Here is a 27,855-nt window from a genome sequence, read left to right on the forward strand (position 1 = left end):
AAGCTTCTATGTGCTGTGTTACAGGTACATATAATTTGGTGCTTAACTGCATCAACACATCTGAGTTGGTGGGTTGTACAATGAACTCAGCATTTTGAAAACAGTGTGATGGTAAAATTATCTTAATCATTAGTTTTCACAACCGTGTTATGCCAAATTATTTTTATTAAGGAATGCTCACATAACGTGGGTAGATATGATTCACAGAACAAATACATGCAATGCATGAATCACCCGAATTAACATTACATCAAAACATTGGAACACAGCAAGGTCAGAGCTCTGAAACAAATATGTAACATGTTGTTTATGGGATTTTAAACATTTTTTTTTTTGCATCTCTAAGGGAAAGAAATACATGCTTCAATAGTATGCTACGCAATATACCACACACATAAACGATTGCATATACACACAAAAAAGTACATATGCACATTAATTTAAAAATTCAATCATTGATCCTGTCCTCTCAGCGAATCGTGTGCTTACAGGCCTTGCCACATAAGTAAAAGTAATATAATATCTACTTCTTACATTATCTAAGAGTGGTTGTTAGAGTGGTTGTTTAAAATAAGTATACATTTCGGTGAAATTACACTGTTGTACTTTTTTCAGAAAGTTTAAAATGATCACCTTCAGTACATATCCTGGTTACTCAGATAACGATCCACAAGTCACAATATTTTTCCAAAGCATAACAGCAATTAAATCCAGACAAAGAAAATACACCTTTTCACTGTTACAATTTTTTTTTTGAAAAAGCAGCATTGTAATTAATAATGCCGATCTGAAATGAGACGAACATGAGTCCAAAGTTAATCGATTCAGTTTTAAAAATTAAGTGTATTGCCTATCGTCCTCTCTTTCACATCACAAGACACTTAATAGTTTTTCCACAATCATATATGTTAAATGTATTACAACAAATGGTTTCAAACGTATAGCATAATTAGGCCTATCTATATTTTGATATAAAACATTCCAATTAATGAATTCTTGTGGGAAAAAAAGGACAGAAAAAAGTTTAAATTGTATATATTTATTTTATGATACACAGAAAATATTTCCATATCTGCAAAGTAAAACATTTCATTAAGGTAACACCGGAGGCGTATAATACTTTGACAAACGTGCTAAAATTTCAAGATAAAGTGTCACACATTGTCTCCTCAACTTCTACAAATGCAGTTTAAATTTGATAACAATATACATTGTCACAAATTACTACCTCTAATTTTTATAAACACAACTGCAGCTTTCTCAACTTTTAAGAATCGGATTTTTTAACATATTTTTCTTGATTAAACAAAAAAGATATATTTCTATATATCTCAGAACCTAATAGATTGTTATTTATAACTGAAATAAAATAAGGCATGTAACACTCAAGTAAGAAAGTTTTTTGGCACGCAAGTAATTCCGTTCAGCAGTTACTAGCACGACTTATGAATCAGCACCTGTGACCAGAGGACAGCGACCGTCAGAGCGCTTCCCTTTGCTTAAGTATAGCTGTGCTGTCTTAACATGCAGAACCAGCAAACAGCAAGATTCAGTTGGCAAACGCCAACATTCTAATATAGTGCCCACCTTCCTGAACACCGTGCACGTCTGTGTATATGTGGCTGGAGAGAAACAAGGATTCCAAACGATGTGTTTTTTTTCCCCCAAAAAATAATAAATAGTGTTAAAACCTGCTTCCTAACAACTGCAAATGCCTGGCAACACAGTAATATTTTTGCACAAACCAAATGAATTCGGTTTTTGCTTTTGTGAGATAGTTTGCACGGCTTTGTTCTTAAATTTCACAAAGTTGAGACGTTACAGGACGTCACACTTCTGCACCGTGTGTGTTTTGACACCATGTGCTTTTTTGTGGCTGTTCTGAACGATTTGTACTTAAAGATGAATATCATGTATTACTTTGCACAAATTCATTGGACTGTGCGCCTCAGTTGGGCTACATTTCCGTTTCTTTAGATTTATCAGTACTATATTCATACCTACCTGTACCCCGTTAAGCTAAAACTTAATCCACGGATAGTTATTAAAATGGAATTTAGGTTATTGTTTTTTTGGTCGACAAAACTGCACCCAGTGCAGGTAAATTTATATTGCTGTATGGATCTTCTAAATCAGTGTCTAATTGCTGCGTTTTTGATCTACATACCTGACCTTTCATTCTGAGACGTTTAGTTGCACGAACGTACGTACCTATTGTATTACAATTAAGGTACAGTTTTGGGGTTTTGCGACAGCTAGTTTACTATCTGTGCATTTTTTTATTTCATAGCTTTCAATACGTCAGTGCGATACATATGGGATTTAGTAATACGTTTCTTATTTTATAGAATTTATCAAACCATCTCTGCCAAGCATGATCTCTTCAGAAACAAATTTAAATAAAATAGTGTTTAAAGACAGCAAATATTTTCAACAAAGCCCCATGTAGGAATTAACAATACAGCAGACACTGCTGAAGTCTTATAAAAACAACAATACCATTGTTTACCTGTTGCGGAAGAAGTCACCAGAAGGCCACGTTTTAATTTGAAAAGGGCTGCCTCCTTTAGGACTTAAAATTAAACGAGTTTCTGGGAAAACAGAGGCAAACAAGGACCTATTACATGATGAAGATTAACAATAATCAGCAGAAGGGCATGTGAGGCATGCCAGCATAGTCTTTCACCGGTATGTCATTATTATTACATTCCTCTTCCTCATCATCATCATCATTACTGTTGCCTTTATATTTAGCAAGGCCAGGACCTTTGTCAATGCCCCAGGACCTCACACCTGTCTTTCAGCCATGCATACATCACACTGAATGCCCTACGATTCAATGTATTTTTACAGAATGCGCCTGTACCATAAAGGAGTAAAACTCTCCTTCCCCATGAAAAAGAAAAAAAGATCATGCTGAATCAGGAAGACCTGTTTCTGCATTTACAGTCAACAGACCACTGATTTACATCAGACAACACATCTTTGATTAATGAATACTTCCCCCCTCCTTCTAAACACATATTATAACATTAAACACGTTTCTTAGTTTTGTCAAAAAAAACCTAAGAAAGGGACTGACAGATCTAATTACACCTTACAAATCAAAGAAATAATTATACACATTTGTGCTAAACACGTTCATATAAAATACAAAACTGTCTGGGATATTTAAGTTATTTTACCAGCTATGAACGAAAAAAGGCATTATTATTTTCGACCTCTAAAACATAAGTATTAGTGTAACTTATTTACAAAAAGCATCAAAATATATATATTTCTTGGCATTCTTTGCATGACACTTTTCTTTAATAGAGAGTGCGTTTTCTGCTTTGATCTTACTGATGAATAAAAAGGCACACGTCCTTTTAAGGACCAGAAAAACACAGAGAAGATCCACAAAACTTTATTTCTTAAAACTTCTGAGATGTCAGGTTTACGTGCCTGAATTTTATTAGCACAACAGCACGGAGGGGGAACATAATCCTTACAGCAAGCAAGCCAGCCCTTCATCAAAGCCTGCTCATTTAGCAGCACATTAAATGTTTTTAAAAGTTGCATAAAATAGCGTAAAGGTCTTTTTAGAAATTTGGGCTCATGGTCACACGTGTGCCTCGTCCGCCGTCTGTTGGCACAGATCGTGCCGTAGCTCCCAGAACCAGCAGCTACGTAAAAGCACAGAGACTAAACAACAAAAGCACACTGGAGCTGTTACCAACATATATGTCCAAAAAGACACGATATACATTTCGTGATGAATCCCTGCCAGTTGCCTCCTGTAACATCGCCCCTCCCAGCGGCAGGCCCCACGAGGTGGCAGGACACACGTGGGCATGCACGTTCCGACGCTTAACACACATGGCACCCTAAAACAGTGCCCTACAGTAAATGCCTTCAACTTCAAACAGTCAGGTACAATGCAAAGAGGTCCCCAAATGCTCCGCTATAAAACTTCCACATCTCCAGTCTTCCCATTATATTCTGATTAGAATCCAGCAATCAACCCAGTCGCACTCCTTGGGCAACAAACAACTATCATGGTGTCTAATCCTGATGTGTAAATTTACAGGTGAAACACTGCTATCTACCTGTGTTCGTCAAAGCTGTGATATTTATCTAGGGAGAGAGACCTGGGAAATCATGTACCGTGCTCTGGATGAACTTTTTATTCAGACCTTCCACCTATAGCTCAAGTGTTTGTCAGACCTGTAGGGAAGAAATGGAACATGGCTGTCCAGAGATCCCTGCTATCTGGGACGACGTGACAGCTAACTACCCTGACCTGGGAGACACACGTGTGCTGGATGTCTGAGCCGTAGGCTCTTCAAAACCCCTTTAATCGCTTGTGCGTAGCCATACTCAGAGGAACCATAGCCAGTGTGCCCGTCACCTCTACAGACCTCAGCTACCCATGAGTGGAGGTCTTCTCTCACCTGATTTAACACACACGCAAATTCAGGTCCACACCACCTACCAGCATTTTTCTACTTTTTACTTAATGCGATTATCCTGTACCAGCCTTTTCTATAGCTACGTTCTTGTCACTCTGTATTCAGCATTTTAATCTGACATCAACAAAATGGAGGAAGCATATTTATTTAGTCATTGGAGCTGGGAATCTTACCATTCAATAAAAACAATCTAAGAACATATTAAAAGAAGTTGAACGATCAAACGATATCCTGCTTTATTTTCTAGCAGAGCATGTTAAATAAATAAGTTAGCTCGAACCCTTTTCTGCAGCGTCTCGCCTCTTTGCCAACTGAGAAGGTTCCTCAGCAGCTGGGGGATGGTACCTACCTGATATACAGTGACTGGCCGCCGCCTTTAGCTTTCATAAGTGCTCGACGACACATGTATAGTTAGTCCAGTTCTGTGCACGTCTTCGCTGCTGCTCCCTCATATTTCCCATCGTTCCCAGAGCTTTGTAATTCCCATCTCCTAAATCCCAGCCTTCTCCTGCTCTTCTACATCCTAGTCCGAAACTTCCAGTACCTTCAAGGTATTGGATTACCTGTGAAAGACCAAGCCACAAACTTATATTACTCAACCTCTGTCAAATTATTTTTCTGATATTTCTGCCTGTACACATCACAATAGTTATACATTTTACATATAGGCATATTACACTCACATAAGAGATAAAACAAACATATATTTTCTGTTTTTAAGCTGCAGTCCTAAAATATCTTGCACATATTCTTCCAAGTACAATTACATTTTGCATACATATGACAGCAACATGACTCCTATTGATAATAAACACGTGATGAATTCTGCCATGATAATTTTGTGACGACAGGTTAATCATGCAGGACCTGTGCAGCAGTGCTGGGCTATTTGCCATGACAAACCGACACCACATCTATTGCTCCGCTGCAGACATGCCAGACCGGACACCAAGACCAACCGGGGGTGGTCTGCCTTTTCCCAACCTGGCCACTTCTCTGTCCCCTCGTCCACATCTATCCAGGCTGCTGGGCGTACAGGTTTGAACAAGAGTCCAGAGACACACTCAGTCATATACATGAGATATACACATACACGGGGACAGGGAGACACAGAAAGTCAGAAATGGAAGAAAAAATAAAACTATTAATGGAATTAGTGCCAAAACTTTCAATAATCCAATTTAAAACATTCTACCTGATCTTAATAAGACTATTTTAGTTAAATTGTTATGAATTATATATTTTTAAACCCTCCCTGATTTTTCCCAGTCTCCTATCATTCAAAAGAGCCAAAATTTTCCAAATTCATGTATATACACACAAACACACAGAATCACACACACCTAATGCTTCAAACACGCTTGTTTTTACCTGATACATCAAATTCATAAGTTCAGTGTTTACCTCACAAGCTCTAACAATTTGGCTGTGGCACATTTAACATATTCCACTGATAAAACAAATTATCACCCATGATCACACGAATGATTGCTGTAATTATAACGCTTACTATGCTTATACAGTTTGTCTCTGTCTCTGTCTCTCCAACTTTATGTGTTAAACGGCAAAATTAAAATCAGCACTACGAGACGACACTATTGACAACACTGTTGGAATTATTTCAAACTTAGTAGGACAGAAGCATTTCTGAAATACACAGATGAAATACTCTTATATTTTCGCACACTTTTTGAGTTGTATTGTATGTTTGTAATGTGCTGTTTGCTTCACTGGTTCGTTGCTTTGGACAAAAGCTTCTGCCAAATAAATGAATGTAAATATAAAGACAAATTAAGTGATTATTTAAGGTTAAATGTTTTTGAAACAAAACATCACCTGAATTGTTTAAATTATGCATTCAAAACCAACAAAAATAAATGATGAAAAGCAAACATCTAATGAAAAGATACTGCAAAGCATACTTAAGTTTTTTTTCTTATGATTTTGAAGTTTTTAAAAGCATAATTTACACGAAAGCACAATCAGCTGAAAGAGGGTTGTTTTCTCTCTTGTTTGTCCATTTAATGTTTGCGGTGTTGCGTAAGCTGGATTCACAGCAGCCAGGGCTGCTTACAGACCAGTGTGTGTGCGGCCTTCACAGAAGCCTCAGCTCACTCACAGTTCGCCCAGGAGACCCACACCCAAAGCAGCCCCCGGTCAGCCCTTGTGGGACACGTCCAGCCCACCTCACCTGATCCTGAACCGCCCCGCACCTGCCCCGCCCATTTAGAGACGTCTCCTAACCCCACCATGTCACTTATGCCACTCTCACCATGCACCACCCAACCCTCCTCAAGAAAATCCACCAGTTAGATGTGGGAGGGCAAACCCAAAGTGGGAGCCCCCATATAATCACCTCCACCCTCACTGCCCAATCCCCGGTACCCACAGTACGGCCCTCTCTGTTTGTCCCAAGTCCTTCCTGACCTCCGCGGTCAGAGAGACCTTCCATCTAATCATGCCCCAATTAACTGGAGTATCACTCCAAACATGCCAGCAAACACTGAACAGTAGAGTTTCCCAGAAGCCAGACTGCAGGCCTTATACCCCCGAGCTTCTGTGACCTGCACGTATCCACGGTCCACATAAGGCACCTTGTCTCTGACTCCAACCTGCTCCATCAGGGACAGGCACCCAAGCAGATCCGCAGCTCATGTCATTAAGACAGTAAACATATTTTCTTATTATCCTCATTTTCATATTGAATACATCAGTATTTTTGCTGCCCTGAAATAATGTTTAAATGTTACCGAAATTATACCATCTGTATAAATAACATACAAACATGCATCCAGACTTAAAGTGAGTTGTGTCCCACCCAATATCAAACTCTCTGCTACGCTTTTGCATGCATCACTGAATTTTTTTAAAAGTATGAAAAGATAATGAAAAATGAAAAACAAATGTACCGTCCATGCAACTCTTCATGCAATACTTTTATTTAAAACACACATTAATTCTGAAGGGTAATTCTGTTTTTTCATGGTTTCCTGTACAGACTATTGCTTGTTGTTTTTCTATTATTTATAAAAACGATACAGTATGGCAAAAAACGTTTAACTGCTGTCAGTTTTTGCTTAATTAAAGAAATGTTTCAAATGTTTTATTTTTTAAATAAATTTATATCACGATCTCCTGCCAAACTATTTTATCCCTGTATTACATGTCTGCAATGTCCCATTTTATGACTTTCCATGCATTAAATGTGCAAAAGTACCTGTCAGATTTTTCACTTACTTTCCATATCACTGGTCCCCACATCAGTATTATTCTCAGTCAACTGGTAACAAAAAAACAAACAAAACAGATCAGATAAATAACCATTAATGCAGTTTATGTCTTACAGTAAAACTGGTATAAGCAAAGCACCTTCTCTAGTTTCTCACTAGTTTTAACAATTTAATCAAACGTCATTTACCTTTACTGGCATTTATATGGATGTTTTTAAAGTAGAAATTGCAGAATTTGCAGTAGAATTCGACGTTTTCCATGCTCCACTGTGAACTTCCTTTATTTATTTCAGCAGGGGCTAATTTTGGTGTCTAACACCCCTCCAAAAACACTGTTTGACCTACGTCTTATTTTTCTTACATCTCATGGTTCATTTTCTTGTTAAATATTTTTAGATGTCAAATCCAGAATGTGCTCTGTGCATTACTGAGTTCATCGGAAAGCTAAATTTTAATATTTGTTTGTATTTAATCCTTTTTCTGGTTTCCTTCATGCTGTTATAAGGTCTTAATTTTCAGTTTTCCTTTAACAACTAATATTGTACTATATATACAAATATATTTTGTGTTTCATTACAATTCACAGTATATTTATTAAACAACGGATAGTTTTTAGAATACCACCAAAGATAATGTCTGCCTGTTTAAATTTGATTTATCAAATAAAACAGATTCACTGAATATTTGTTGAGAAACAAAATCATAATTTAATAGGTATACTTGGTGAATCTATTCACCATATTTCACAGCAAATACAATCTATCAAACAATTAGAATGTTAAGGATTCTGGAATAAGTAAAGCAAAACACTAAACTTCAATTGAAAACTTAAATTAACATGTGCTGTATGGCTCAGTTTAACAAAAAAATCAAACAAGATTTGTGTTTGAAACATGCATGGACCTGTATGTGATTCACTGTGACATGCTAAGGACTGTTGAAATTAATCAGCCCCCTTGAATGTGCCGTTTCACATTACTCTTTGTGTCAAAACCACATCTCACAATTTTGCAGTTCTGAGGGGCATAAATAAACTCAAATTTAATTTAATTTTGAAACAAAGATCAGCTACAATCTGTGGGTCAATAACTGATAAATTAATGACAATGAGAAATGTACCAATATACTTATTCTGCTAGTAAATCATAATGAAAAAATGTAAAGTTTAACAGTGGAATGCAGGGACTTCAGTACAAATTATGGATTAAGATACTATTAAGATATCAGACGCAACTTACTACTTGAATTAACAAAATCCATAATGTCTGGTTCCATTCAAATTTTGATTTTAAAAAGAGTCTGAACATTAAAAAAATTCAATGGTAAAAAAAAGTATGACATGATGGAATTAGTAATGTAGAGAAATGCTCATAATAGTGAATAAATATGAGAAATTATAAAAAATATTGCAAATAGTTATCTGTAGTATGGTACTCTGTAAAAAGTATAGAGAATAAAAAATTCACAAGATAGAAAAATGGATATATATATATATATATATATGTGTGTGTGTAATACGTAAAAAGGTTTTTAAAAAAAAATTGCAAAAGAAAACTGATAAATGGGTTTTCTCAATACAGAACTAGGAGTTTGTAAGTATTATCGAGCAATTTAGACAATGGACTACCGTGATTGCATGACCAAGGGGTAATCGGGTTTGGAAATATCACTCTTATATCAGTACATAGGCTTTGTGTATCAGTGGTATGTCTGCACCTGTATGACGAAGCTGTGTGTCAGTAATGCGTGATGTCTGTATTAACCATCTGTGTGTCTCTCATTCTTCACCTGCATCTGGACATTTGTGTCTGTGATATGGTGTGTGTGTGTGTGTGTGTGTGTGTGTGTGTGTGTGTCAGAAGGAGGTGCATTCAGACACATGTATCTGCATGTGTACATGCAACTGCAGCGCGAGCACAGGTGTGTACATGTGTGTCTGTCAGAGATCTTGTGCCTGTGCATCTGTGTGAGAGAGAAACTGTGCGAGACATAGATGTATGTAGTCTTATTTGGGTAAAATTCTGCTAAACTTTAGCTAAAGCTCAGATTTAACGGCAGGTGACACATCAGGTGTGTAGAGCTGAGTGCCCCAGTGTGTGACTGCAAATGGATGGTGCCTCAGCCCTGCACTGATGCTCAAGAGCCCTGGAGGAGAGGAACCCCCCAAAAATTAAAAAATTTGGGGGTTCCCCTTTGGGGAAATGCTCCTTTCCTGCGAAGCTGCACAGGTAAAGTGGCTGCCAACAGGGACAGTCAGGTAGGTGGTATTAGCCAAGGTGTGGCGGGAGTCTGTAAGCCAGTCAGCTGGGATGGATGGGGGGGGGGCTGCGGGTGTGTGCAGAGATTGACGAGGGTGGAAAGAGGAAACTGACATGAGGAGACCAGACAGCGGGCAGGTCCCGTGACCCCAGGTCCTCGGGATGCAGACACAGTGGCTGGTGAGCGTGGCAGTGACATCACAGCCACAAGGTCACCGCTTTCGCGAGTGTCATGAGGCTGGGACAGGTAAGCGGGGGCCCCCGGCTCTGACTCATGCTGCTCCCCGGCTCGCTGGGCAGGAAGGAGGGCAGGGCTGAGCTCCGCCAGACGTCGGCCGCGAAAATCAGGCTTTCAGAAACAAGAAAAAAGACACAGAATGTCTCAGATTTAAGAGGCCGCTTATCCAGACCCCGCTTCTATGAAGACACAAAACTAAAATAAGCTTCTTTAGCCTGCCCAAAAATCAAGCTCTCACACCCCCCGTCAGCTGTGAGGGAATGGTGAAGCCTGTATCTACAATAAGAGTCTTAACAGGTTAAAAAATTAAATATATAATCTATATAACATCATCAAAGTCATGTGTAAACTCTGCCCTTCATTTGTTTACCAAATAATTTAATTATAAAGTAAAATCAATTAAACTTGTAATAGTAATAACGATAATAATAATGTTGCACTAATAAAAAGTAAATACAACTCCGACTGCAAGTACATAAAGTCCCTCCATGGCAGTAGAGGCTAATGAATATATATATATATTATATCTATAGATATAACTGAATTTCCTACGCTATCAATAAAGTATAGCCATCTTAGTTTATGTATAGGATATATTGATTGTTTGATTGTCCGTTTGTTGTAGAAAAGTATCTAAGACAGAAGCATCCATGTTCCAGTCTGATCAGTGATTCTAGGAGAGGGTGAGCTGGAGAAGGAGAAGGAGAAATAGTCAGAGAAACAGCGACAGACCATCCCAGAGGGTTAGGTGTGTGTGGGGGCACGTGGTGTGGGGGGGGACTGGCGACACAAACAGACGAACATGCCAACATGCCAACATGCCAACACGCGAACACAGCGAACGGAGTGAAGGGGACAAGAGGACCAGCTTAATTAGATAATGAGTGAGCTGATCCGATCCCACATTAAGCATCACGCAAAACTGGAAGTCATGGTCGGGATTCAGGGAGGAAGGTAAATTCTGTGCAGTGCGAGGGTACAGGCTACAGCAGCTCAGGTAACCAAGTGTGTGTGTGTGTGTGTGAGGTCCCATTGGCCAGGTCCGCCAGTGCTCCAAAATATCTCCTCCAACCAAACGTCGCTCCCAGCAGGAGCCCACGCTTTTCGGTACAAGCTGCGTAAACAAACAATCCCGGGCATCCCTTCAGTCATTGTCGAAGCGGCTGGGCAGCCCCATCCTGCGTCACCACCGCAGAACCGGACACACACCTGACGCGCAAAAATCCGGCCTCTCGCCGTGCCTCACACACTCTCGTGGCACACCTGCCCGCAATATTCATCCGTAACTCACACGCGTGAATGCAAGCGCAGGGTGTGTTCGCACAACGGCTGTGCCATGGAAAGTCACGGCACAGCAGCTAAGCAACTGAATCTAAGAGTCCAGACGGAAATGAAGGCCGTTTCGCAACGCCCTCTTCCTGCAAGTGGATGGCTGCAGATTGCATGCGCAGGGCAACAGCGTCTCTGCATAGCAGAATGGTTCCCAAACACTTCAGTGATTTTTGTTGTGCATGTGTGTGTGTGTTTGGTTTTTTTTTGCAGGTCACAGCCGATTAGCTTGCTGCCGCATGTGGGAGAGAGGGGTGAGTTCGAAGCCTGGCTCTGAGGAGTGGCCGTTCTCGCAGTGGACGGCGGCTGACCGACCGCATTGTGACGCTCCGCGCACGTTGTCATCGAAGTCCAGGTGACTGAGGAGAATCGTCATTCTAGTTTTCCTCCTAGCTACAACTCCTTGTCAGTAAAGAGGGAGGCTGCGGTTGTTCAGAGAAGCGGGGATGGTGGGAACGCCGGGTGCAGGGAACCTTGACCTCAGGCCCGCTCGCCATTTTGGGGCCTCGACCGGTCGTCTGCACTCCCTGGTGTCCTGCCAGTCTGGAGGCTGGGCCCCCTGTTCCAGCAGACTGCCTATAACTGCATGTGTCAGCTCTGTGCAGGTGCCCCTGGATGTAGGCTTCCTGAATGTCAGAACTCTGACGTACAAAGATGAGAGTCACTCTGCACGCACACGTACACACACATAGACAGAGACAGAGACAGAGACAGAGACAGAGACACAGACCATCCTGGCAAGTTCCTTCGCCCAGGACAGACAAAACTGAAGAAAAACAGAAACTCACATGCCCATTCACATTATGGTAGAACTCATCCTACAAGCTTAATATAACAAAACTCAAATAAAGTTTAATACGTCATTTATAATTCAATCTCAGTTTGGTGGGGAGGGGGGGGAGAGGATTTATACAGTGTCAAAGAAAGTTTCCAGACAGATCAAGAAACAAATTCCACAACACAGCCATCATTATAACTGAAAGATATACTGAGTCTAACTGCAAAATTTTCCTTTCTCCTTCTTGTGAGCTGAGTTTCCTCTGAGCACTAAGGGTTGAAGGTATCAGCGGAGAGATCGCATCGCTCAGCTACACCCTTCCGCTATCTGTGGGACGGAGAGCAGGAGCCACGAGACTAGCACTGCAACGGATCAACAAGGCACTTTATCCAGAGGAAGGAATTAAAAACAGGGAATTCCTTCATGAATTTCTCTCTCTGAAACCTTCTGCCACGTCTGTTTCTCCTCATTTCTAGGTTTTGCAAATCAAATTCGGGCAAAAACTTTTCAGTAGGAATGTTTAGTAAAATTGCTCGTAACAACACAGTTTTTATTTATATAGTTTATATTTTATTGGTTGAAGTAGTGTTTCTGGTCCTTGGGGACCCACAACCGGTCCAAACCTGCCAGACAGTCCACATTTTTGCTCCCTGGGAGCTGGGAGGGAGCAAAAAACCTGGACTGTCTGTGGGTCCCTGAGGATTGGACTGGGAAACACTGGGTTAAAGGCACTAAAATTCTTCTCAAAGTTAAATCAAGATATCAAAAACTTTAAATGTCGCAAGCTGTCATACAGACATTTCTTTACTCAGCTACAACCAAAACCTTACAACATAACTTTCCCTCTAATGTACTATTAATTTTCAAAGATAAACTACTACAAGTGTGTGCATGAATATACCTTTAATGTTAGATATTGCACATCATCGTATTATTGTTAATCCCAAACACCAAGCCTCAGACGTTTCTCAACCAGGACAAAAAATCAGTAGGAAGGACAGATGGAAACACTGAATCCCAAATCGGCAAAGCATGCTCTTCATATAAACTGCAAAGGCCCTGATACTGTAGTGCAAAGGCCACGCCCTATGGGACAGACAGCAGTGCCAGGTACGGGTCCGACCATCAGCTCTGAAAAAAGCCCGGTATAAAAACAGTCCCTATGAACAACGTAGCGAGAGCGTCTAGTGATGGTCTGCGCCTCTGACTTTACTTGCACGTCAGTTGGCTCGGCAAAAGAGAAGCACCACATATATTACAATGTATTCCAAAGCTTTTATCTCATTCCAGGGTCCACCAGTGAGAACAAATGCAAGCATTAGGGATCTTCTTCATACAAACCCTGGCCACCACATCACAAACTAATCAGACGAACACAAAGGAAAGTTAGAGTATCCTGGAACTCACATGGAGACCTTTCCTCCTCCGTTTTTGTGTCAGGCCAAAATCCTCCATCTTTACAAGACCTTTCTGAGGTTCACACTTCACAACATCTCTTCCCCAAGACCCAGTCAGCACACACCATGATTTGGTGGGGCGGAAAGTTTGGCCAACACTTGAAATTCTGCAAAAAGAAAAGAGAAAACACTTAAACATACAAAATTCATGATTTGAAACTCAAAGAGTTTAACTCACTGGTCCTCCACATACCAATCAAGAGAGAGCAGAGGTGCGAATCGGACGGGGAGACAACATCAGCGAGGCCGAGTCATGCCACGTAAAGGCCCGACTCGGCAAAAATGATGTCATGTTTAATGCACGCCTCTCTATTGCCATGTGCAAAAGTAACGAAACACGGGCAAACCTATCGCCGTGTGTCTTTAAATTCCATGTTGCCTCCCCAGATCCGTTTGTTTGTATTTAAGTCCCCTTCCCCCTTTTTGTAAATAACAACGTCAACAATAATAGCTTATTATATTGCACTTGTTAATTATACAGAGTGCATAGTGCTTTACCTAGAATGATTAAAATAAGATTTTTAAAAACAGAAATGAAGGCAGAAAATTAGTAAGGAAAAAGCACTCAGGAAACAAAATAACAAAAACAAAAATAAGGCCACAACCTATTTTTTTTTCAGAGAGGGCAGTAAAAAAAAAGGGCAATTAAAAGCAAGAGTAAACAGTTACGTCTTTAGGTGCTTTGTGAATGCATCTACTGTGCGAAAGTTTTTAAGACTGAGAGGGAATTCCACAACTTAGGGCCATAATAACTGCAGCTGACTCACCAGTTTTTCAGCGGATCGTGGCAAGGGGGCAACAGGTTACTTGTGAGACAATCTAAGCACTCTGGAAGGAACACATGTAACACTACAGATATTAGTGTATAGATTTTAAATTCAGAAAATGTTGCATCTGACTTTTACCACTTTATCATATCATTTACCATGTTAAAATTGTTCAAGATCACGTACCACACAACAATTCAATAAAGGGAACAAAAAAGCAGGACTCACCAAAGCCAAGAGGAAGACAAAGCGAGGAGAAAGCCCCGGAATCACACCCCGTCATATCACCTGAAAGGAATACCCACAGAATTAGTACAGCTATACTAAAACATGAAGGATGACCTAATGAATGAAAGCAAAGACACGCACACATACACACAAACTTTCTGAACTCCGCAAAGAAGAATTTTCCACATGCTGAGAGGATTAATTGTATGAAACTGTTTTAAATTAATATGACCACTGCCACGTCCGAACAGTGGCTGCTTAAACCGAGAAGAGGTCTTTACAGATACGGCGAAATGCAAATGGAAAAAGTAACACCCGCTATGGTAAAACAAGTTCAAGGGTGTGTTTGATGAGAAACACCCAGGGATAAAGTAGAATGATAAACTTTACGCGGACACCACATTGGACCATTGTTCATTTTTGTTGTACTATCATTTTGTCTGTAGTTTCGTGTATATAGTTAGTAATAGTTATTGCCTCTAGTTACGTTGGTGCTTTGGAATAAGAATATTAATAATTATTATTGATGAATGACATTTTAACAATGTCTGCAGCAATTTGATTGGCCATCTATATCGCCAACAATATAATATGTTTGAAACATATTACATTTAAACATCAGGTAACCTTATGACGTACACGTCACTCCCCATTCACCGTCTGTTGGATCTTATCGATGAGATTCGCTAATGACGTCAGTGGGGTTTGTACCTTTTATGTACAAGGGACCAATAAAAATGTTTAAAATAAAAATATATATGTCAGCAGCCTCCTCTATGTACATTATAATGTTCCAATTTATCTTTACCATATTATAAAACCCACAACACACCACAAAACAAAAAGGACGCATTTTTTTGTTATATGTTACGTGACAGAAGACTATGCTTTAAGTATATCGTGACAAGAAAGATAGGAAACACCTTTTGATTGAATTTATTTGTGTCGTAAGTGAACCAGTTCCACGTGGTCCTCTGTACCACAGGCCTCGAGCTACGCCTGAAATGGTAAGTGTAAGCTATTATTAATTATATTAATTTAGTATTGTAGCATAATATTGTTTCAAGTATTTATGCCCATAATTGTTATCATTACCGTCATAATTAATGCAGGCAAGTGATGTTTCGGCATCAGGCAGAGCAGACGGGCGGATGTGAAGGTACATCCACGACGTGGGGCCTAAATATGAGAACCTTATTTAATGCCACATGCTAAGGGTGGTACTGATGCATGCGCCATTACGGGGAAGCGGGCCACAGTGCAAATGTGTACGTATTGGATAATTATTTAAAAATAACTTAAGAAATAAGAACGGTACGATTGTCTTGTATTTTTTTGTTGTAAATGGATATTTTTAGAAATCCCCTGAGTGGTGTTACGTCGCAGCAAATTGTGTCCTCCCCCCAATACAAATTTATTGAGCTGTATCTCATGGTATAAATTTATAGAGTTACACGTTATGACAAGGACCACCTCAAGTTCATGTTAACAAATGATATGCCGTCATCTTACATCTTTCTTGCACGGATCTCGAAATTGCCTGGATCCTGTATATTAAGGAGTCACACCTCTGTTGACCTCCCCTGACACATTTCTGACCTCACGACTTGATATGTTTGTTTATTTTGCGTAATTAACTAAATGATAGTTTAGGTGTCTTAATTTCTAATTACAACCAATCCTAGTTGTCGGTCAGGAAATGGATCTTGTCACGTTCATGTTGTTTACTTCGCTATGAGAAAAAAATAGGTTATATTCATATTTCGTGGATAAAATGCTGTCTTAAGAGTTTTTTTCAGCTGAAGTGATTTTTCCGCTATATGCTCTCGTTTTTGACCAGTTAGGTCCAATCTTACAACTGGCTTGCGTCATACTTATTAATACATAGAACTGAAGGCATTAATATATTTGTATCCACGTATAATTTCTGGCCAAAAAAAAGTTTGTGTTGTGATATAACAAATATTCTGTGCTACAAAAATGTCTGATGGAGTCATAAGTGCCAAAGGTAAAGTGACTCGGAGACACGTATCATTAATGATACCTGCGGGATCGTTACCTTTTTTTTCTTATGTAAAATGGCCTTCGATACTTTGTAGTTGTTTTACCCTGTTGAACGATGCTTGTTAGGACGGCCACGTTGTTTTGTTTTTGGCGACAGTGAAAGTACAGGTGCGAGGCACCTCCTGCTTGGTATCAATGACGAGTTAAACTTAGGAAATACTTAGGGAAACACTTGGAGACCTCATTTGGGGAAAGCATAAATAGGAACACCTTTTTGTATGGCTTGCTATTTGTAATAAGCTTATGTGCTTTATATTTTATTTTCTTATTTCAATACAGCATGAGACAGCAGCTTGTTTGGGCTGTGCAGTCAGTCAGGTGTGAGTGCTTGGAGTACATTTATGGATTCAAGGAAAAGGTAAGTAGTCGCTGGATATTTTTTTTTAAAAAACACCAAAAAGAGAGAAGAGTGTGTGAGGAAAATGCGCGAGCGAATGCTGTGTAAGGTGTCGCCGCTTCGCTCCTCCTCGGCGCGTGCGGCAGCGCCGTGCGCCCCACACACCCATGCGGGAGCGAGCCGCAGAACCATCTGAGCACGCCAGGGATCGGGGAATGAAAGTGATGTTGCTTCTAACTCTGTGACTAATATCTTCCCTTATTCATGTCAATACGGTTTCATTTGTCATCATATGAGTTTGCATGAGTGTGTATGTGTGTGTGTGTGTGTGTGTGTGTGTGTGTGTGTGTGTGTGTGCAGGCGCGCGTGTGTATGTATATGAGAGAGGAATACAGTGAGCGAGAACAAGAGGGAGGGAAGTTCTCGGCTCCTTCAGATCTTGGTCAGCAGCAATATTTGACAATGTATGCAATGTACTTGTTAGAAAGGTCTGGGATTTGACCCCTATCCTTTCCACCCAGCTTATATCACTCTCTCACACAGGCGCGCGCGCACACACACGCACGCATACACGCGTGAAGTCACTATGTCTTCCCACGTGCAACCCTCTTCATCTCGGGGGCTCTGTGTGTTTACATGCAGCTCTTTAAATCACAGACTTTGGGGTTTTGTGTGCATTGACTCGGTAAACTGGGTGAGTTAGCTGCTGGTTGCCTGGCTGTTTGAATCACAATTTTGGAAGCAGAGTCCTGACAAAGTTGATGATGCTAAATACCTTCCCTTGGGTTGGGATGCACGCTGGAGTCTGGGAATTGGGCAGGACAGAGTAGCTCCGTGTACACAATTTTGTAACAATTACATTCGCAATAATAAATAAAAAAATCGTGGATATAATCCTAATAATAAGAACAAAACAAATGACATAATTCGAGATATAAAACAGCACATACAATATGCAATAATAATAATAATAATAATAATAATAATAATAATAATAATAATAATGCTCCAGGACGCTAGTAACACGTCTTCGATATGAAGGTTTAGATTCGACGAATGCGACCTCCGCAAATGCTTTTTGGGGTAAGGGCTTCCCAGCTTGATAGTTATTAACAGCAAGCCCAGACCGCAAAAAGATTCGCGAAGGACAAATGACACACTACATCCAGTTGAGTCCATAAAAAAGCGATATCCAGAGGCTTTGCTCTCCCGCTTGTTTCCCAGCCACAGTCAGTGTGTCCATTAATCAGAAAAGCCGAGGTAACGGAACCCTTTCCTTGTGCTCAAGTCTGTCTCCAACTCAGCGCGTTCATCGAGAGAACGAAGGTTTTCCAAAAATGCCATATCCAAATCCCAGTAAACTATGCGCTACCGCTGTCCGAGGATCGTTTTTAGAAATGTTTGCTCCATCTTGTTAGTTTTATTTATAATATCTCTCGTCCCTGTCTCCTCTCTTTTTTGTTCTATTGCGCATCAACACAAAACAACATACAGTAAAGTAGCAACCTTATTTCAGTTTTTTATATCTTGGTTTGAGCAACATTGTCATTGTTGTTATTATGTTCAGAAATCCTCCCGATCGTGATGTAGCCTACTGGAGAGCTGAGCTGCTTCTGCCGGTCGGCAGTTCTGCGTTAGGGGAAGAACAAGCTGTGTTCCGCACGTAATAAATAGGAAGCAGCGACGGATCTTATTGGTGCAAGCAAAAACTCGTCATCCACCAATCGGTGTGCTTCTCACATAGGGACCCCCCTTTTTGAAAAAAAGGGAAAAAAGAAAAGGGAAAACTAAATTGTATCCTCGTTAGCCAAAGTGAGTATAGATAATGCGTTTATGCATCCCTTTGTGTATGTGGGTGTGATTGTGTCTATCTAATTTTTGTGGGTTATCATTATTAATTTTCCGCCTTTATAATGGCAATGTTAAACATCATACAAATATATACTTGACATATGTCAACAGCTAGTACTATTGCTGTTTAAGTAACAATAACATCAACAATGGCAGCCATGGTAGCCATTCAAAGCATTCTCTATTTGCAGTAAGGAATTGTTATTAATGTAACGTGAGTTAAAAACAATGTAAATAAATCCTGTCTTTAAATGTGCACGTGACTGATTCACGACAACGCCTGCGCCAGCTGCGGGGAGTCTGGCAATGTCCTGCACACTAAAGCAACAATGCGAAGGCCCTCTGACACGATGCAACTGGCCAAGTGCGGAGAGTTCACAGGGGGGCACAATCACACGAGGAAATGTCCTTTAATCACAGCCAGATAGAACCTGAACATCATAAAGTCATTAAAGTAATATAAAAAGGTCGATATAAACGAGATAATAATAACAACAACAGCAATAATATGTTGTCATGATTAAAGATATGTATACTTTAATAGTATAGTATATACTAGTATATTTAATATATTTCAGTTACATGCTGGCAACAATTCAAAATTATTATTATTATTATTGAAATCATCGTCATTATCATCATGCACTACTTCTTGCTATTTAAACCTTCCCATCATGCACTTCCACACCCCCACCAGGGGTAGTTCCTGGAGGTGGTACAACACGATCTAAAAAAACCTCAGATAAGTATTAAGAGGATGTCCCGGAAAATAATACATATATATATATAAACTTTAACTCCACTTACCATTATGATCTGTTTCCATATCTCCCTTTTAGTGGCCAAGAGTGTTTGTCAAAACATCAAGGCGTCCCCCTTTCTTGAAACTGCATTGTACTAAGTGAGGGGGTCACGATCTATATCTGGACACCCCCCGCCACCACCCCCCACTCTCCCTCATTTGAATCCAAACCAACCCCTCTTCACCACTTCAACTCTTTCTTATTGTACAACTTCGTAGAAGAGCAGCGGATACGGGGGGAAAAGCAAAGAATTCTAGAAGTGAAATACAAATGTAAAATCCATGCCGGATGCCACCCTGGTGCGGATTGGATTGGGTGGTCTTTTCATTTGCGGACGTCTCCAGTCAGTCACGATTCTACCCCTCTATCTCCAGAGCACAGTGACTGCCTCTCCTGACGCAGCCAACGCGCATTACTCACTTTAGCAGTCACGACTCGAGAATCCGTGTTGTTTTCACTAAAATTACACCGCCAGCACTGAATTATTTAAGAGCATACTGCCCCTGTCTGGATTATGCGTTTGGCAAAGGATGGAAAGCAGTTTATAAGAGGTTAAGTCAGATGTTTCTATTTTCGTCACTCAAAACACATATGAATTTACATAGACACTCACACAGCACAGACAAATGACAGTTCTTTTCAAGCACAAATGCAAACATGCAGCAGGCTATTCCCCTTGACTACACAACCAAGCCGATGAGTTGCAACGTGAACAGAGAAGCCGTAGCACCTGAAGACCAGCAATTACCTAGAAATGACTGCAGAGAAATGCTTTTTGCTTGGAGTGAACGAAAGAAATCTGCTATTTTGATGGTACGGAGATGTTTCTTCGGTGAGGCAAATTTTACACGGTTATCGAGAACGAGTTGGCATCACAAAGATAAATATCCTCGATAATGGTGTCCCCTGGTCTCGTTTGACACTAACGATCGTTTCGTCATTTGATATTACAGTATTTCATCCAACGTAAACGGGTGGCTTCATCTGGGGTCTCTTAGCTAGAGCCATATCCATTTAAGCAAAGTTGCAACCTAAAATTTCCAACACATATATACTTAGAATATTGTACTTCTGATTTATTCAAGTCAAACGTTACAATGGCAGGGCTAATCCAGTTATATGTTAAAAAAAGATACTATTGGAAAAAAAACTGCAGCCGATGTTGTCATTCCTACGATATGTGTTCCTTGAGTTTAATTAAACTTGACGGAGGGGGTCAATTACCGTAAAGCAGACTTGGCATAAAGGCTCATATCCCGAAGGCTACAGTCACTTTATCATTGAATGAAACATAGATGGCTTGCGACTGAACTTTGCAAGCAATCGGTCTGCGTGATAAGCCTAAAGAAATGTTTGCCGAAGCACGAGTTAACAAGATGTTCTGGAAGTAACAGGACATTCTACACATAACAGAAGATTCTATAAGTTAAAGACGACAAATCAATCAGTTGGTAAAACTGCAAAGAAGCGAATTGGATGACGTGGGCGGAAGAGTAATCCAAGTCAAGCCGCCTATAGCCTCCTTGTCTGCGCGTTCACATCATCAGGTAAACTGTTCAAACGACGCAGGCGGGAAGATTCACAAAGCGGGAGGTGTTCAAGTTGGCTAATTCATATTTGCCAGTGTCGCTTGATCTTTTGTTAATCTGCAGTTTCTAGCATTTCGTCGGTTTGGTCGATCCTTTGTTGACCTCCACATGAAGTGCATGCCATTTCGCGATATGTCTGCTGGTTTCCGAGTACATGAACATTTTGCGGCGAGGACGTCGAAAACGGAACACCCCCCCCCCCCCCCCCCCCCGTCGCCATTCCATTTATTTTCAGCACCATCTCTGTTGGACAGCTCCTGGGTTTCCCCGTCCGTCCGCTGCACTGTGGCGCTTATTGCTCGTGTGCCCTCCTCAGGATTCATTTCCCTTCATTATTTTTCTCCTTGCACAAGAGTTGTTCTCTGCCTGTATAGTTTAGGAATGAACTGGCAGAATCCTCGATTCCTACTCATCTGAGGGGATTTCCATTCGCGCGAGCTTAAAAATCGTGCAGAGAGGAAAATATATGGGGGGAAAAAAGGACTCAACAGCGCCGACGGACAAAGGAGTTTGTAGTCGCTATTGATTCACATATTAAGCACTGGGGTGATTCCACATCTGCAAAAAAAAAGCTGAATTTGATCTTTTAAGCTATGCTTTGGATAACAGTGGTAAATTAAAGAAGCATGCTAATGGTAGTAAATGGCATACGTGAGAGTTTAATCATGACAAAGCAATGTAGTATCATACAGCACACGAAAGCACGAGACGAACCCAAACATGCATGAGAACATACACAATGTTGAACAGAAAAACTAGACCGGTATGAACACTGCAGGTGCACGGATGACTTACCGGTTCGGGGAACCCTCGCTGCAACGGGGAAATACAAACGTAAATTTTAATTTAATTTAATTGTATTTATATCACAGACAGAAAATAGTAGACAAAATTAAATGTACAAAAACGTGTTGTCCTTGATTCATTCCTCGGCTCAGTGGAATGTCCAAGTTTTCTTAGAATCGCGCTCCTTTTTATACAAGTGATACCCTCTGTCTATTTATGGACCACGATCAAACCCTGCTGCTATTTTTAGTACGCAGTAAGGGAAAAAAACACTCACAAAGGCATCTCGCAGGAACGTTACGTGAAGAGCATGAAATGTACATTAATTTTGCCTTTCCAACTCTGCACAAGAGCCATGAGCTGCCTTCGTTGCATCATTGCGGTGATTTTTTTCTAACCGAACGCCTTCTATTTTCCCCTCAGTTTTGTTTCTCAAAACACACTACTTGACTTCACTGATCGCTTTCACTCACTCCCGTGCTCTCTCCCTTTCTGCGTTCTCCTTTGAGCCACAAATTGTACCAAATGTTCTTATACCCTCGATGGGGAAAACATGGGAAGAATTAATACGTTACTGCTTATAGAACGTGTGTGTGTGTGTGTGGATATATATATATATATATAGTCTATGTATCGACGTGGATTTCATGCAGTCTAACAATGGTTAGCTATGGTTTTACGGAAATCGACAGCTATGCTTTTACGATTTTACCATTGCATACGGTATTGCGATTACGTGCAAAACACTGTGTAAAATAATTAAAGCTTTCTGCCAAGAGAGAAAAAAGGTATTTTTCTGTTGTGGGCTGTGTCAGTTACTAGGCATTGACGTCACGTTTAGATTCTCCCACTTTACAGCCTATAGCTGCTGATTAAAGCCGTCGCCGCTGGATTCACTGTCTGTCCCGCCGTTATGAAATTTGCAAGGAAAAAAAACATCAGGTGAACGCAAAGACACGAGTGGGCACAACGCGGGTACACGGCCCAAAAATGAATTTTATAATACCTATCATTGTGTTCATTTAGTAATTTATAAATTCAGCCCTGCACTGCCCACAGCGCCATTTCAAGAACGTGAGAAACACATTCCTCTTTTTCTTGTTCCCTCTCTCTCTCTCTCTCTCTCTCTCTCTCTCTCTCGGATCCCCCTGGCTTCCATTTTTGCCTCGACAAGGCAGCCTGCGATAAAGCTTGGTTTCTCATTCCGTGTGTTTGTCAGGCAAACATTCTTGCCTCCCCAAGTGACAATAACAGTGCAGGCGCTCAGCGTGCACCGGCCCCTCTGCTCCCCGTGCCCACGCACCAGACTCGCTCACCCACGGAATCGACTCAGCGTGAGTTGCACATACACTGCAGCGGCAGCGGACACAGCCATGCTACACTCTCTGTCTGTTTATCAGCAGTCTACACTACACAGAAATATCCTTACACGCATATATGTTCTGCATTCATTCATTTGGTTTATATTTAGTGCATGTGTGGTATGCAGAGTCTGTATACACAAGACGACATAAAATAATAAAAGGCTGGTAGGAAACAACGCTTCCTTCGCCTGTTTCAAATTCAGTCACATACTCCCCGCGATATCTGCATTCTCCATGCCTCCCCGGTCAGTCACGAGGAGTGTGATTACAGTACTTTATTTAATAAGCACGATTTCTCTCCACTCTGGAGAGAACCCGTTTCTTCGAATAGAAAATCTCGAGAAAAAGGGCAGTGCCCGTCGCAACCGTCGATGCTATTTTGGACGTATACACACAGTTGTTCTATACGCCCGGAGCCGTGGGTTACACCTTACTGGCGAATACACGCAGAAAATCTCATAACACTCCATGATCGGGTGGGGTACTGGTCGTTAAAGAGGCTATATAAAACTCCTATGAGACTGGAAGGCTCACATTGCATTTAAAAACATACCATAATAATATCTCTGTTATGCTTAATTTTCGAATTAGCAGTACATATGTAAGAGTTCATGTTTTTTTTTCTTTTGTTTTCGGTTTAGTGTGATTCATCATTGATCTCAAGATGATTTAATAGTTTTATTATAACATTTATTATTAGATCGAAGATGACTGGTACACAAACACAAAAAGAAAATGCTGAAGTTCCACAGTAATATCCGCGGTTCCTGATATTTTTGTTCACTACTCCCTTATGTCGCCCCTCCTCACCAAAATACAAACACATATACAAACTAAATCTGATCCAAATACTAAAAACTGCCACCTCTTAGAACGGGGAGGTGTTGGAAAGTAGTCTCTTTGCCTCAGCCTCTCTCGCTCTCTCTCAGTCGTCTTTGCTGCAGTGGCGAATCTTTCAATCAGAGGAACGGTACCAAATATCAATGAGAATGGTGCCGCTTGCACCGGCAGCGCACAGGGCTTACCACAAGGTGTCGCCACAAGCAATTTTAGACCACTTGCGAACCGTATTTGTTTCTGCGCGTTTCAATGGAGCTTTCTCTCAGATTAATGAAAATGTCAGCTGGAGCATTATTTTTAAAGAACCAGTGTCTCTCATTCAGAGTGAAGCCCCGTGTAGGTAAAATAAATGAAGAGTGATGATATTTCTGAAAATGTCTATCATATATTGTCATCTTTACTTGCGTTGAACTCGGTGCATACCCTTTACTAAACACCGAAAATACAAAATGTCCTTGGCACAACAGAAGGGCAGATTTTGTACAAATAAACACACGTACGCACTTCCAAGCACACGCGCACGCACGAACGGGCGTGACATATTTACTAGTATTTATGCACAGCACAAATTGTTGCTAAGTATTGCAGTCACGCAAACTCGCCATGATTCTCTTCACAAACAGCTGGAGAAAACACCACAAAAGACCAAATTTCTCCCTTACAATTCAATTTGTCACGAACTAAAATTAAGCGACATCAGTATCTTCTAGGGTGTGGCCTGGTAGAGAGAAATTGATAAGTACATAAATGCACGGATGGATGGATGAATGGATGGATGGATGAATGGATAAATTGTTGCTCAGAAGCAGTGTCTTTTTGGAAACCCAGTTCCAAAACAATGAAATTGTATAAATAAAACGATATACATAGTATTTATTTACATATATATTATATATAAATATATAAAATGCATTTTTTATTCCTTTGAAAAAACTTTGAGCATTAATTTACAATATCAACTTGATTGTCTTTTTCTATAATTTTTTTCCATCTATCTGTAGATTAGTGGGATATCGGTATAAACGAATGGGAACAACTGCAATAATTCAACTGTTTTGATGGTGCAGCAGAAATATCTATGATAAATCTGAACCTCAGTTGTGTCATTTAACACACGATGATCTGGAGGCCCAGTTGCCTATTGATCTGAATATATAATTATATTATTATGAATATTATGATGTTTCCTCAGAACCTATTGCGTATACCAACAAAGTGTGCCAATCTTTGATGGAGTAAATCAAATCTGAAGGATCATATGAAAGGGGTGATGTTAGAGCCTCCGCTTTTCTGTGGTGATGGGAGTATTGCGTGTTTCGGTTTAATCCAGATATGATCCATCTCGATCGATCATTTCCTCTTCTTTCCTGTGAAATCATACATATAGTCATTAATGTACGTAAAGAATTGTTGTACTTGAATCTGAACATCTCTGGTTCTGTGTCCAATGTGGTTGCACGCTGATTCTATTTGAAGAACATCAAATAATATGGCTGACACGTTCAAATTCTGCTCAGATTATATAAGACAAGTCAGCTTTGACTGCAAAGGTAGAATTAAGCTTATATGTCCAAAGATCCATTGAAAAATAGAGAGTGAATTGAGAAAATGCATTAAAGTTCACGCAGACGGAGGACACGTGGTGTGGCATCAACAGGTTCTAACTCTCTTTTCGCACCCAGCTTCACATCTTGGAAAACCTGAAATTGAATGGGCACAAAAAAATGAAGACTGTCTGGGAGAGCTCACAATTAAGGATCATTAGCCAACACGCAACGTTTGCTAGAAAGAGCACAAATGTGCGCTCTCCGTGGTTCTGATCCCCGTACTTTCAAGCACTGATGGGACCCAGCCTCACCAATTTCAGGGAACATGAATTCATTTTTATTACGAAAATGTGTGGTTATTATGAGCAGCACCCAGTATAATAATTGGTATAATCTTACGTAAGATTAAACATTTTCTTAACTAATGAGAAAATTGTCAAAGAAAGATGACACGTGTTAAATTACCATGATCCGTTCATGGTCGTCATGTGTGCCCTTTTCTCCCTTTAAAAACACAGCTAAAACAACGTCGTATTGTCGTGTTTACCGTGAACTCGTCATATGTTTGATTTTTGGTCGAAAGAACAACCGATATTAAATATTATGTACTGAACAATCATTTGTATAATACGTAGTCAGTATCTGTGTTTGCAACAAGTTTCCTTCTTTTGGATCTGTAGATCTTCCATGGAGTGATCTCGCGGGTTAGCCGTGGTGCTAAGGAACTTTGCTTAGGGAAATCCGCTTTAACCACAGCAGTATGTTACCCTGGTCTAGGTACAGCGGCTGTTACTATGCATCCCAACAGATTGGCAAGAAAAAGAGAGGAACCCCGGCACGTGAATACACCCACGCATTACCGCAGCCGGCTTCTCTGCGGACTCTATTCAAAACTGTACATAATCTTGTTAAATATAAAGAATTGGTATACTTGCACATGCCTAGTTAGTTTTCCGTTTTAAAACATGCCACTCCGGTATGACGTCTTTAAACAATCGCCATTTGAATTTGTGGAACTACGCTTCAAAATGATTAATTTTTGTATTATTGATGCACAAAGATTGGTTCCTCGATGGTCATAGATTTACGCGATCTATGCATCAACGCGTAATAGTTCGTAAAACGATAATCCAGGCTTTCGGTAATATGCACTGAACATGCTTTAAACGTATTAAGAGAACAAAACTCTTTAAGAGCTACCTGTACGGTCACTGGCGCAAATAAAAGTTTCCCGGCATCAAGTCACGATTAATGCTCACGGGAAAGAATGCACCTACCTTGTGATATGTTTCACCTGTCAGTTTTCTTGGGAGATAGATTATTTACGTTTTAAACCAATACGCTTTTCAAGGACCAGAAGACAAGAGCAAAAACCGGGACAGACTAATCCTCTTGCGTCAGGACGAAGAAAGGGTGTCACGCAGTATGTGTCGTTGCAGTTTTCTGTCTGAGGCCAAATATTTTGTGTTGCCAGTATAGACACGGCAAGGGAGAGAATATATCCACGGGTAGGGAACACTAGCCAGCTAAGAGAACAACCCCCCCTCTTACATTCAATACCGAAATGCACAGCTGAGTTATCTAAATTATATCTTGCCGTATACGTAGAAATGCAATTATACTTTAAAAAATCACGCAAAACAGTTGTTCTCTACTAAACCATGTTTCGAAACTTCGAAGGCGTTTATTAAGAAGGAAATGGGTGTAATAAGAATGGGGTGTTATTGTTCTTAAAAGATGGTGCAGATTTTCCTTTTTTTTATATACATTTGGACGTTTATTTAAACGCATGTTAGGGCGTGTGTGTGTGGGGGGGGCGGTCAGGGGTTCACGAATTGTTGTGGAAATTCGATCATGCGCTTGGTTTTGAAAGCTGAGGTTTTCGCCGCTCCAGCCTCCTGTCTCAGTCGCCAAGCCCGCTCTGCCAGTGTGCTATTG

At 40.4% G+C, this 27,855-nt stretch overlaps 1 long non-coding RNA gene across 7 annotated transcripts; it reads right to left on the minus strand.

Annotated features, from left to right (window-relative positions):
• Nucleotides 1-147: 147 nt before the first annotated feature.
• On the minus strand, nucleotides 148-27,392 carry LOC111859504 (uncharacterized). Of its 7 annotated transcripts, none has more exons than XR_002841831.2 (8): nucleotides 27,195-27,392; nucleotides 22,176-22,193; nucleotides 14,737-14,796; nucleotides 14,509-14,569; nucleotides 13,692-13,848; nucleotides 10,054-10,288; nucleotides 5,411-7,731; nucleotides 148-5,014 (listed from the first exon to the last, which is right to left on the minus strand). It is a non-coding gene; the product is annotated as an uncharacterized lncRNA (long non-coding RNA). The 7 variants fall into 7 exon arrangements; XR_002841828.2 differs by having other exon boundaries at nucleotides 5,319-7,731; XR_002841833.1 differs by having other exon boundaries at nucleotides 148-2,591; nucleotides 4,801-7,731.
• Nucleotides 27,393-27,855: the final 463 nt, after the last annotated feature.

This window comes from Paramormyrops kingsleyae, chromosome 13, assembly GCF_048594095.1.
Source record: "Paramormyrops kingsleyae isolate MSU_618 chromosome 13, PKINGS_0.4, whole genome shotgun sequence".
NCBI lineage: Eukaryota > Metazoa > Chordata > Actinopteri > Osteoglossiformes > Mormyridae > Paramormyrops > Paramormyrops kingsleyae.